The sequence below is a fragment of the Sinohyriopsis cumingii genome, chromosome 16, assembly GCF_028554795.1.
Source record: "Sinohyriopsis cumingii isolate HCF-2022 chromosome 16, ASM2855479v2, whole genome shotgun sequence".
NCBI lineage: Eukaryota > Metazoa > Mollusca > Bivalvia > Unionida > Unionidae > Sinohyriopsis > Sinohyriopsis cumingii.
In genome coordinates, this window is record NC_142976.1 from 1,253,155 (window position 1) to 1,267,448 (window position 14,294).

A 14,294-nucleotide genomic window follows, 5' to 3' on the forward strand; every position below is an offset into this window, starting at 1 on the left:
TTCTCTTTACTTCAGATATATTTTATCAGGTGTCTTGAGGTCCTATAATAACTTAGAGGGCTCAGTTAATTTTATATCACAGACACAACTTGTCTTTTTCACCATACATACCTTGAGAAAGGCGATTAAATGTTCAGATTTAAAAGGCAGCTCTGTGTGTGTGTGTGTGTGTAAAATCACGCACACAAGTTGTAGAAGAAGCAATTACAACACAGTTTCCCAACATTTTTAGTTAATCAAGCTCTTCCTCAGGCGGCAGTAACTTCCACAACAATAAACACAACACCTGAGGAACGGCCTGGGCTAAGGAAAATGACACGGAAAATCTACTACCAAGAGGTTAATAACGGAAAAAAGAAGGAAGAAATAAATAATTGATTAACGGTCTTAAAATGAGCTGACTATGTATATAAGTATATCGTTGTCCGATTGGCAGCACTACATAGCAATAATCGGCAGCAATGGTGTCTATATCACGTGTTCGTCGTACAGAGAGCCATACTGTGATAATCGGCAACCTTTACAGACTGCCCGTGACGTCACAACAATGGATGCATGTCCTAAGCAGTTGGAAGTCGTGATTACATATTGTTCAGGCCGAAAACAGCACACTATTTACCTATTGATCATACATTTCTGATGCTGGCACAAAAAGGTACAAATGAATTAAAGCAGAAATAATTGGAGGCTTAGCGCGATTATATCTTTCCTTTTCTGAAATTGTTTCACTCGAACAACTTTATTAGCTGTAGTCTATGTTCCTTTATCGTAAAATATCTTTACCATTTCGACCTTTAATTGCTTTGAAAATGGTGGTTAGATTTTGAAAATATGACCTGACAGGTTATATATTAAACAGATATGAACTAAATTACATTTTATGAGTGATGTCGGTTTTCAACTTGATTATGGTCCAAATACTAGATGAACCCTATTCTCTTCTTGTTTATGCATATACAAAACTTACCTTGACTACCAGGTGTGCTACGTGGTTTATTATCTTGAACTATTACGATGCAGGTGTTTGCAATATGATAACTTAATGTCTATCACGAAAACTTTACCTATTTGTAGGTATTTGGTCCATAATTTAGGTACTATATGACATTAAATAATAAAATGTATGGCTTTCTGGATTTAGTAATTTAGCTAAGTAATTGGATTGACATATCAATTACAACCAATCTCAAAATGAATAATACTTGGAACCTCTGTCTTGCTATGATATATATATATATATATATATATAGAGAGAGAGAGAGAGAGAGAGAGAGAGAGAGAGAGAGAGTTTATTATAGACAAAACAGTTGCAACCCCACAAAGTTACTTTGTACAAATCCACATATTCAGACACATACGGTTAAAAGGACAAGCCCTGCCGAATCTACATATATATGCCACCGCCAAATTGTTGGTAAGTTTGGTGTCCGGAGCTAGTTTTGCTATTAATCCAATGTTAAAGTGTCGAGCCAAACTGTCCCGTCTATCTCCTATAATGCCGCTCAACATATTATCGAAAACGTTTATTTCAGAACAACAATTAATAACCACAAGAGCCATTTTCGCAACAAACGTAAGCGAAAACTGACTGAAATAATTGGCTGACAAATAAACAACAACGCCAACCCAAATATAGCCAGGAAATATGTAGAATGCGTCCTGCATTGTAGATCCTTTGCGTATCGAAATACTTAAAATATTCCAAATATAAAGAAAGCTCACCATGAAAATAATATAAACATGTTTCTAAATTCTTCATTGCTGGTACACTCTAAATCCAAGCATGCAGTTTGGTCATGTACAATTACTAAAACAATTCTTTCCATTTAGACGTATTAGAACACTATGGTTAGTGCCTTTTTTGAAAGATAAGTAAACCGTATTGAGACATACGTTATTCAGGCACAGATGGATGAGTTCCAAATAATGAGATATATCAAAATTCCTAATAAAAGCCGTATAAGCTGTTTTGTATTCATATCCTTTTTTCAGTTGTTGTATTAAGAGGATTTTTACATGATAGTAAACAATATTTCCCATATTGTGTTTCGGCACCAGTCCAAATGTGGAATTGCCTATTTGGAGCCAGTACAAAATATTTATTAATATTCTTTGTACGATATTGAAAAAAAATCCATCCATGCTTACTTTTGTACCGGAAAATTGGCGTATTAAGACAGTAAAGCCACAGCATTCATTATCAACAAATACCAAAACTAGCTCCAGATTTTAATATACAGAAAATTCTACTGTGTAATGGCATTCACTTTAAGAATGTATGTGCTTTGTGCCAAGTGTGTTCGTGAAGTATTGTTTACTATATGACTTTTTAACTTTCAACAAATCTTGTACCTGACATAAAATGCATAACTCTGCAAGCTGATATCAGACCAATATTCCAATCACTCTAGGAATCTTAGCGGTGGCAGTGCCATTATCGGTCAATAAACACAAATATAGACCAATACACACACCAAGATTTGTTGTTTTGGCCTAGCATGATTACGTTTAACCGATGATTAAAACACTCCGAGGTCATGGTGCCATTTCTTGGTGTGGGTTGGTGGGTGTAACCCAGGTGTTTGTTAGTGAATGAGTGAGTGAGTGAGTTGAGTGATCGATCAGTGCACGAGGCGCATGAAGGGGACGTTAACGTCGAGCGCCATGCGCTTAATAAATGCCATTGGCGCTCGTCCTATCGTCTCTGGACTAACGACACCTTTTTCATTGTCTACACATATGGTGGCGAATCGTTTTATCTGAATGTTTAGGGTCTTCGTTTCTGGCAAGTTATCGTTTTCATATTATCATGTTGCTATATATATTGCTATATATATTGAAATACCGGCGTGCAGGTTGTGTATCGTATTTGTCTCGTTTGTATTATTGTATATTTAAGTATTTGTTATGTTTCGTTGTAGTTTGTTTTCCTGTTTTCCTTTTCGTATCGCTTACGCTAAATAAACCCCACGACCCGAGAGTGTTGTGTTCGTTTTTTCTGTACAACGCCCGGCTCACGATGGCGTCCAACATGCAGTCATATAGGACGGAAGATGGCAGCCAAACAATTAAACAACAATTAAACCAGACCGAAGTACCGCTACCAATGCAGACTGAAGAGAGCAGTTTAAGAGGTGGAAGTTAACTCTTTTCCTGATTTAGTGTTTTATTTTTTGTTTCTCAACCGGAGCATAAAAAGGAAGTGCGCAGACATTTTTCTTAGTGTTTCATGTGAGGACATCATTATCTTCGCAGTTAATGGACATGAACAATTGTGTGTATAGAACTCGTAAACATTTTTTTAGTGTTATGTGTTCTGTGTTAAGATTATATATTTTGGAAAGGAAGGATTCTTGATACTGTAAGTTAATTTTTTTTTAGTCTTGACACTTTTATTACCGATAGTCATTTTGTTATAAATCATTAGTTTCTCTAATCGGTACAGTTACACAGTTCATTTTTTCTTCCAACCAGCAGCACAACTTGACCCACATATCACGTGCGGCACAGATTCTAACCCGGGCTATGGGCTGCTCTGACATTGTTTAAATTTATATTGACAAAGACAAAAATAATTCTGCATTAATTTAATGAACATTCCAGTGACATCTATAGTATTTATTATGAAACATAAGTTTTTATATTATTCATATTTATGTTTAGTTTTATACACCATTATCTGTTTATTTGAGGTGAAAGCTTACGTCTAATATTCTTGGGGCGTTTTAGAACATTCAGGAGTGCAAAACGTTTTCTAGCAAGCACTTTAGAAATTAGGGAGTAATCGTGTACATAAATTACGTCATTTTCCAGTAATATTGGTATTAATCGTGACAAATAAATACCCCATTACTGGTTTTTTAGATCGGCTAAATAGTGCCTAATTTTTATTCTCACGAAAGTCGTTGTACGACAAAACCGCTGTTGTACAATGCATACAACACATCATTGAATGGTTTGTTTACCGTAGTTATATTTACGCGAGATTGTTTGGGTTTCTTTTCATGATGGCTAAAAGTAAGACTCCCATGATGGAAAAGGAGATGATACAGGCGTTGAATGCCAGTGGGTATGTGGTAATGCCAGTTGGGGCCCCACCTAAATCCATTGTATCCCCATTAAACGTATCCGTAACCCAAGCCAAACCCGTCATAACCCCTCCACCCTTTTGTTGCAAAGCACTCCTGTTGCAGGTATCTGGAGAGGATCGCTCAGTCAGCTCGGTATACCGAGTGTAGATACCAAGCCTAAGGTTAGTATAGGTGCTTCAGCACTATTAGACGATTCCCAGGGTTCTTGTTCCGCTCTCAGTGCTACGCGCACCCCACTCACATCCACAGTAGTACCCAAGGTCCCATTCTTTTCAGAGGACGAGCCAATACAGAACGGTGACGTCACATACTACGAGTGGAGATGCGAGGGAAAATGTATCCTACCTGAATATCCTCCGGCTTTTATGATTCAGGCGCTCAGACGGTTTCTACGAGGCAAGGCGCGACATACCGGCATAGCATTAGGCGCGAAATCATCCACTGAAGCCATACTGAGGCGCTTATATACTGCCTTCGGAGATATGTTAACTCAAGGCATGATCATGCAAGAAATTTTAAACGCTTTGCAAAGAGAACGGGAATCGGTGACTACCTTCGGTTGTGGGCTGGAAATACTTCTAAAAACTGCGATCGAAGCGGGCAACATCAGAAAAGAGGATAAAGACGGCCTCCTCATACAGAAGTTCTGGTTTTCACTGACGAGTGACCTCCTGAAAAGCCACACACGCCATAAGTTTTGACGCCACCTCTAACTATGATGAAATTATTACGGGAGATTAGGATGGTCGTCAAGCAGCTGAACTTGCCGCATGACGTTGGCCCATTTCTAACTAAAAAGTATACCACCAGCCGATTGTAGACGGCGGACACGAGATACACAAGCTAGAGTGAGCTTTCAACTCAAGGACCCAGCACACAGAGGAGAGGATGGGATCTTAAATCAACGCTCTTACTAAACAGCTGCAGATAACTGACGGAAATTAATAGAGGACAGAGTAACCACAACAAACAGGGCCATTGCAGTAATAGTAGCCAGTACAACAACCAAGGAAATCGGGGAAATGGAAATCGAGGTAACAACATCCGATGGTGGGGCTATGGTAGAGGAGCTCCGCATTTAAAAATAGTAACCACCTCTTTCGATGGCCATAGTGAGGCAGGTAACCATCCTAAAGGCCATAATACGCTATTTCAGCGTCTGGTTGGTTCTTCCAACACTAGTATCGTTTACTTAAACAATGTCCCAGTCACGGCCCTTATTGGCAATGGGTCCATGGTGACTACTTATCTAATAGTTTTTATTTGTCACTTCGTGATAAGCCAGTGCTTCACTTCTTCGAGTCACTAAGCTTCAGATGCACTATTGCAGATGGTTCTCTTCTCAATTACCTAGGATACACTGAGTATCCGATTTTAATACCATTTTTGTTTGATTTTGAATATAGTGTCCCTATTTTAGTGGTACCGGATACAGAGTCCAACCGTACATTTCCTGTGGTTTATAGGGACAAATCTCATTCGTTTGTGTTGGGATTACATGTTTGATAATCCAACTACGGATAGAATTCCAGATGCATGGAAGATCGCTATTGATAGCATTGAGTGTAAATCGTTTACAGTCAGATCTACCAATGTGCGTACTGTCAACAGCACTTTTTTCTATATTAGAAAGGCTTCACAGTGATCAGGGACGTAATTTCGAGGGTAGGTTTAATAAGCTAGCTATGCAAATTAGCGAACATACATAAGTCTCGCTCCTCCCCATTTCACCCATAGGGTAATGGTGCCTGCGAACTTTTCATTGGAATGCTCTTAAAAATGCTAGGCACATTGGAGGAAGAGCAAAAACAAGATTGGAAGTCGTACATTGCTCCAATTGTCCATGCATATAATTCTACTAAGCATGATTCCACTGGATTCTCACCCCATTTTCTTATGTTTTGATAGCACTCCCGGCTTTCAGTTGACACCTATCTGGGTACCACGTCAGACTGTGGCGAGTCTGACGCAGAGAATCACACATACGTGGGTAAACTTAAAGACCGCCTCCAATTTGCTTACACAGGCGTGGCGAGAGAGTCGAGCAGAAGCCATCGTCGGAACAAGGTCCAGTACGATACAAAGGTCCGAGAGTCCCAATTTGAAGAAGGGGACCGAGTCCTAGTGCGCAATATTAGACTGAAGGTGAAGCGAAAATTAGCCAACAAGTGAACCAAGGACGTATATCAGGGGATGTCGATCCCCCATTTAAATATGCCACTGTACAAGATGAGAATGGTAGCAGGTCCGAAATCTGTACGCACATTGCATCGTAACATGCTTTTGCCCTTTGACTATCTTTCTTGCGATCAAGCCCCGACGAGATCGGTTCGAAAGAACCCGAGTGTACAAAAAGTAACCCCTTCAGAGTCGAGTTCTGAATCTCCGAGTTCTGATTCGGACAGCGATAGGTATGTTATACCACACAAATAACTCTGTTGGGTCGTGAGGAGGATTGTTTGACCCCGTGACCACTCCACACGGACCGTCTCTGATAGATCTCGATCTATTATCGACCCCCATATTAGCCAGCCTCTTGAAAGCGTAACCTATCAAAATATTGGGCTAGGCAATATGAAATTAGTTTAAATGAACCAACAACTCATTTATCTACCCCCTCACGTGCCTCGCATGAGAGCAACCCGACCGTATTAGAGGGAGGTCCAGAGTGTCAGCCCGTGAGATTAGTCAAGAGCCCACTAGCACCACAGCTGTCGCAGGAATACTCAGTCCAGCAACCGGTAAGGCGTTCTACCAGAGATCGAAAACCACTCGACCGGCTAGGCCAGTGGGTGAATTCGCAGACGATTTACTACGTGTGAGATATATCCGTATCTTTCGGGCGTTATCTTTGTTTTTATTTAGGAGGTAGGAGTGATTCTGAATATCCCTCTTATTGTCAATCTAACACAGAAATATAAATATAAGGAGATAATTTGACATCATTATGTAAGTAAATGTAGCTTTAGTTTCAGTTGTTTTATGTATTTAAACTTCTTTGCCGGGCAATTTAACTGACGCTCTGTAGTTCCGTTTATTTTTTACTTGTTCTCTATGTTATGAATTAATATTACTGGAGAATGATGGATACATGTGGGGGTAGTGGTCTTCCGGGCAGATTCCGATGGGTTCGATTCCGACTGGAGCCGACCTACTAGGTCAGTCACGCTAGTGGCATTGCGGAAGACAAAAAAAGGGAATACGTAGTGATAGAAACCTGCTCTTGTATGGTTTTAATCTTTATTTAACTAAAGAGGATAAACTTTCATATTTTTTGGCTGTTTTTAAATCTTGATTTATATGAATAACTGTCTTGTATTGATGTTTGTATTTACTTCTGAAGACACGATATATAGTACTGATTGATTATTTGTTCCTGTAAATATTTTTTTTTCATTTTGCTGCTGGCACAAATTTGTTGAATATCAGGAGACATTTACACCATTTAGGGAGGGAGTATGTGACCCAGGTTCGAGTTTGTCATGAGTGAGCGCGTGAGTGAGTGAGTGAATGAGTGAGTGAGTGAGTGATCGATCAGTGCACAAGGCGCATGAAGAGGACGATAACGTCGAGCGCCATACACTTAATAAATGCCCTAGGCGCTCGTCCTATCGTCTCTGGACTAACGAAACCTTTTTCATTGCGACTATGCCTATGGTGGCGAATAGAGTTCGCGAGAATTGTTATATCTGAATGTTTAGGTTCATCGTGTCTGGCAAGTTGTCGTTTTTATCTTATCGGGTGCTATATATTGAAATACTGGCGTGCGGGATGTGTATCGTATTTGTCTCGTTTGAAGTGTTATATATCTAAGTATTTATGTTTCGTTGTAGGTTTTCTTTCCTGTTTTACCTTTATCTCTTTTCGTTGACGATAAATAAACCCCACGACCCGATGGTGTTGTTTTCGTTTCTGCTGTACAACGCCCGGCTCTCTCTCTCTCTCTCTCTCTCTCTCTCTCTCTCTCTCTCTCACACACACACACACACACACACACACATATATATAATTTGTTATAGTGTCTTGAGCATCTATGACACCCGCTCAGCATTTCTGTCTTGTGTAAAAGTTTACCAGTATGAGAGAATGGCGGTATGTTTGTGTGCTTGTGTAAACACTCCTATCCTTTTCATGGGTGATTGGTGCTTTCTGTGCATGAAATATGACAGATATCAATAATTTCATAGGCATATCTGTAACTTTATCAAGGTCATTTAACGATATCATTTTATTTGAAGTACTTTAGCCGTTGTTATTATTATACAAGTTTTAAAACGTGCGAAATCTGGCACAATCAAGATGCAAAATAATCTGTCTTTCTTTTGGAAGTGATTTCTTCCATCGTAAATAAATGGGTCTTTTACATTACATATTAATAGATATGTGAAAAATCGCGAATAATGTTATGATATTACGGATAAATAATGTAATATGTATTTATAATTATTTATCATTTATTACTTTTTCGAACTAAAATCTATTCACTGTGCTATCTGTACTAAAATACCGTATTTAAATATTTTACTTTTCTTCATGTAACACTCGTCAGATTCAAGGTATTAGTCAGCTATTTCTACACAGATACGTATTAAAATTCTAAAATAGGAGCGAACTATTTTTAGAGCGTTTAAATCTAATTTAAGCATGGTAGGAATTAAAAGATGTCTGCCAATGTCCAAAATTAAACAGATAAAAGTCACTGCTGATTTTAAGACCTCCTCGAATACGGAAATTGTCATCACAAAAGATCATCCCATACTTTTTAGCTGTCACTTTAGTATTTTTTTCCTTTGAGCAATTAATCACAAGGGCTATAAACAGGTCAGTTGTGATTAACAAAACAGAATCTAATAGTCAGCATACAGTAAAAAAAAGAAAAACAGTATCATGACGAACTTGAGTGGATCTACAAAATAAAAACTTATATTATTTTGTTCCAGAATCATTATGTTCCATTGCTGTAGGTCATCTGGAAGCCAGCTGGGTCTCGACGGTTTAACAGCAGAAAACAAAATTCTACGGCTAGTCCGGTTGTGGCAACTTTGTTGATTTGCTTAATCTTACATTCCAATACAGTCAAAGTAAATCAAGGCACCTATGTACCCAAATACTTCTAGAATAAGAAAACTAACAAAAAAAGATTTACGAAATAAAATATCTAAATGTTTGGGAGAAAAAACAACAAGCAAAGAATGTCCTACATGTATATTTGCAGGAAAGTGTCTATATGTTATAATTATTTATAACTTAAGCTTTATTTATTATTTATAAATATTTATGAACATTAAATAGTTTTGCATTCAACATCCTGTTTCATCATCATCATCATCATCATCATCATCATCATCATCAGTCCCGTAGTCTGGAAGACCGTTAAGGCACCGCACCAGACCTAACAACCAGCTTCCTTCATTCCTCTCGATTTTCCGTCTTTCTCAGTGAGTCGCTCAGTGTCAAGCATGTCCACTCTCGAATGTTATCTTCCCACCTCTTTCTTAGCCTGCCTCTCTTTCTTCGTCCTTGTACAGTGCCTTGTAGGATTGTCTTGGCAAGTCCCTATCATCGTGAGACTTGCCCATACCACTGCAGTTTCCGTTTTTCCACTATGATCAGGAGGTCATCGTGAGGTCCAATGGTTTGTATTATCCTTTGCCGTATTTCTTCATTGGTGATATGGTCTTTGTATGTGATGCCGAGGATCTTTCGGAAACATTGCATCTCTGTAGCCTGTATCCTTTTCTCCAAGTCCGCTATTATGGTCCATGATTTGCAGGCGTAGAGAAATATGGACATCACCAGTGAGTGCATCAGTCTCACTTTTGAGTTGAGTGCGATGTTCTTGTCATTCCAGTTGGGCTTCAGTTTTGTCAGCGATGCTGTTGTCTGTGCAATCCTGGATAGTATTTTTGGCTTCGATCCTTCATCTATTACAGTTGTCCCCAAACACTTGAATATGTGGACTGTTTCTAGCTTTGTACCTTGGACCCTGATGTCAGTGGTGATGCCCTTGATGTTGTTGGTCATCATTTTGGTCTTCTCTGCACTAATTTCCATGCCATAGGCTGCAGAGGTTTTGTCAAGGCTCTCTACTAAGCTAGCTACTTCTTGCTCATTTCCTGCTAGTCCATCAATGACATTATTGTTCCTGTTTACAAAGCGCATTTAATAATGTAACAGAAATCTGCGACGAAAGACGGTTCTTTATAGACCAGAGGGTCATCCATTTGTATGTCCTTCTCCAAAAGCTGTACATGGAACATAATCGCTAGACGTGTTACCTGGTATTTTCAATTGTAAGCAAATATTTGCTTTCGATAAGAATGTGTATTTACATTAATGCATTCATGTCGCGTTGTTCTTTATTTTCTCAAATGTTGAGAGAGGATCCAGCAGACGTTTAAATACAATAACAATTACAGTTAACCTAAGTCTTTCAGAAACCACTGCCTACAAGATTCGTCTTTATGTATAACAGGACCATCTCTGCAACAAGCTGGTTAGATAGCAGTACCTGTAAAAAAGACCATCATATGAAGAGCGGCCACCTCTGTGTAAATACTTGGTAGAGAAGGATACTTGAATGTAATTACAACGAATGCTGAATGTCCGTCTGTTTCACATAATAGCTTTGTAAAGATAAGAGAGAGGCGTATCAAATAATTTAAATAATGCTAGACACATGTTCGACATTTTAAAGACTAACATTAGTTAGACACATGTCCAGTATGGTAGTCAGCACAAATAACACTAGTGAACTAAGTACATTTCATAGGTGTATACTTTTCCAGAAACAACATATTCAATACGAAATTATTACCTTTCATACAAATATTTTGTCAAAATCTCATAAAATGAATGAGAATTTTAACAACAGGCAATCTACATCAGGTATTTTTCTCAGATTTATCTTGACTTTTAAACAATAAAGCAACCTAATGTCCTCACATTTGGAGAAGAATTATGTTTCTTTCTTTTCACACAATCAACAAGTTTTTTGTCGGTCAGAAAAATGAAATACTTAGGTGCTTTTTAAAGAAACGTCTCATACTTGTACGCCTTAAATCCGAACAGAAAATCCGAACTAAAACATATCCCTAATCTAACCAGAATTAATAAATCACTGAATAAATTAAAACGAAATTGTCAAATGACGTATCACTTTACCTCATGTACTCAAACAAGAACAAGTTTGGTCCATGTTGCCTCCCTTTTTGACCTTTAGTACTGCTTAACTGGTAATTATAAACAACGTAAGAATTAAACAAACGACAGAAAATTCAATATAAAGGAGCATGTTTTCCAGTTCATTTATATTTCTACATTTACGATTGCAACTACATATTCTTTTTGTCAATATCAAGTAATGTCGTCTTAATATGGTATCGATATCACTCCATGACTATTTATTCTCTTCACTTATCACTTCATGTCTTTCATTCACTTTACCAAGGTCACTTCATGTCTTTTATTCTCTTTATCAATATCATTTCATGTCTTTTATTCTCTTTATCAATATCACTTATGTCTTTGATTCTCTTTCTCAGTACCAATCCATGTCTATTTATTTTCTTCATCAATATCACTTCATCTCTTTTATTCTCTTTACCAACATCACTCGATATCTGTTATACATTTTATCAATATAACTTCATGGCTTTCATTCTCTTTATCAAAATAACTCCAAGTCTTTGAATCCTTTTCTCAATATCATTCCATGTCTATTTATTCTCTTTAACGATATCAAATTTTGTATTTTAGTCTCTTTCTCAATATCACTTCATGTTTTTTATTATATTTATCAATATCGCTCCATGTTTATATATTGTCTTCATCAATATAACTCCATGTCCATTTATTCCCTTTATCAATATCATTGCATTACTTCTATTCTCGTTATCAATATAAAGTCATGTCTTTTATTCTCTTTATCAATATCAAGTCATGTCTTTTATTCTCTTTATCAATATCAAGTCATGTCTTTTATTCTCTTTATCAATATCGTCATGTCTTTTATTCTCTTTATCAATATAAAATCATGTCTTTTATTCTCCTTATCAATATAAAGTCATGTCTTTTATTCTCTTTATCAATATCAAGTCATGTCTTTTATTCTCTTTATCAATACAAAGTCATGTCTTTTATTCTCTTTATCAATATCAAGTCATGTCTTTCATTCTCTTTATCAATATCAAGTCATGTCTTTATTCTATTTATCAATATCACTTCATCTCTTTATTCTCTTTATCAATATCACTTCATGTCTTTATTCTCTTTATAAGTATCACTTCATCTCTTTCATTCTCTTGATCAATATCGCTTCATGTCGTTTATTCTCTTTATCAATATCATTTCATGTATTTTATTCTCTTTATCAATATCACTTCATGTCTTTGATTCTCTTTCTCAATATCACACCATGTCTATTTATTTTCTTCATCAATACCACTTCAAGTCTTTAATTCTCTTGATCAATATCGCTTCATGTCTTTATTCTCAATATCACTTCATCTCTTTCATTCTCTTGATCAATATCGCTTCATGTCGTTTATTCTCTTTATCAATATCACTACATGTCTTTTATTCTCTTTATAAATATCACTACATGTCCATTTATTCACTTTATCAATATCATCCCATTTCTCTATTCACGTTGACAAGTCATGTCTTCTATTCTCTTTATCAATATCACTTCATGTCTTTGATTCTCTTTCTCAGTATCACTCCATGTCTATTTATTTTCTTCATCAATATCGCTTCAAGTCTTTAATTCTCTTGATCAATAGCGCTTCATGTATTTTCTTCCCATTATCAATATCACTCCATGTCCATTTATTCCCTTTATCAATATCAATCCATGTTTATTTATTCCCTTTATCAATATCAATCCATGTTTCTTTATTCTCTTTATCAATATCAATCCATGTTTCTTTATTCCCTTTATCAATATCAATCCATGTTTCTTTATTCTCTTTAGGATAATCACTATTTCACTTTATGTCCATTTATTCTCTTTATCAATATCACTTTAAGTCTATTTGTTCTCTTTAAGAATATCACTCCATGTCTATGTATTTGCTTTAGGCATACCACTCCATGAATATTTATTCTCTTTAGGAATATCACTCAATGGCTATCTATTATCTTTAGGAATATCACTCAATGTCTTTGTATTCACTGTATCAATATCACTCCATGTCCATTTTATCTCTTTATCGATATCACTCCATGTCTGTTTATTCTCTTTATCGATACCACTTCATGTCTATTTATTCTCGTTAGTAATATCACTCTATGTCTATTTATTAATTTTAGGTATTATCACTCCATGTCGATTTATTCTCTTTATCAATGCCACTCCACGTCTATTTATTGTCTTTAGCAATATCACTGTGTGTCCATTTATTCATTTTATCAACATCACTCCATTTCTGTTTATTCTCTTTTGGAATATCACTCTATGTCTATTTATTCTCTGTTGGAATAATACACCTAGTCTATGTATTCTCTTTATCAGATCACTATATGTACATTTATTCTCTTTATCAATATCACTTCATGTCTTTGATTCTCTTTATCAATTACTCTCCATGTCTTCATTTCTCTTTATCAATACCAATTCATGTCTAATATTATCTTTGTCAATATCATTCCTTGTCCTTGATTCATTTTATCAATATCATGTCATACGTCTTTGATTCTCTTTATCAATATCACTCAAGTCTGTATTTCCCTTTGTCAATATCAAGTCATGTCCTTTATTCTATTTATCAAAAACACTTCAAGTATTTTATTATGTTTATCAAGACTTTTAATGTCTTTACTTTCTATTTACCAAGGTCACTTCATGCCTTTTGTTCTCTTTATCAATATCCCTTCATGTCTGATATTATCTTTATCTATATCACTCCATGTCTTTAGTTCCTTCTATCAATATCAAGTCATGTCATTTATCATATTTATCAATATCTGTCCATGGCCATTTTTTCACTTTAGCAATATCACTCCATCTCCATTTATTCTATTTATCAATATCACTTTATGTCCATTTATTCTATTTAGCAATATCGCTCCATGGCTCTGATTCTCTTCATCAATATACAGTCATGTATTTTCTTCTCTTTATCAATATCACTCCATTTGTTTCATTCCTTTAATCAATATCAAGTCATGCCTTTTATTTTATTTATCAATATCATTTGTCTT

At 36.3% G+C, this 14,294-nt stretch overlaps 1 long non-coding RNA gene across 1 annotated transcript; it reads left to right on the plus strand.

Annotated features, from left to right (window-relative positions):
- The first annotated feature begins 542 nt into the window (after nucleotides 1-542).
- Nucleotides 543-7,986, plus strand: LOC149779809 (uncharacterized). The gene is made up of 2 exons (XR_016414861.1): nucleotides 543-655; nucleotides 2,922-7,986. It is a non-coding gene; the product is annotated as an uncharacterized LOC149779809 (long non-coding RNA).
- The last annotated feature ends 6,308 nt before the right edge of the window (nucleotides 7,987-14,294 follow it).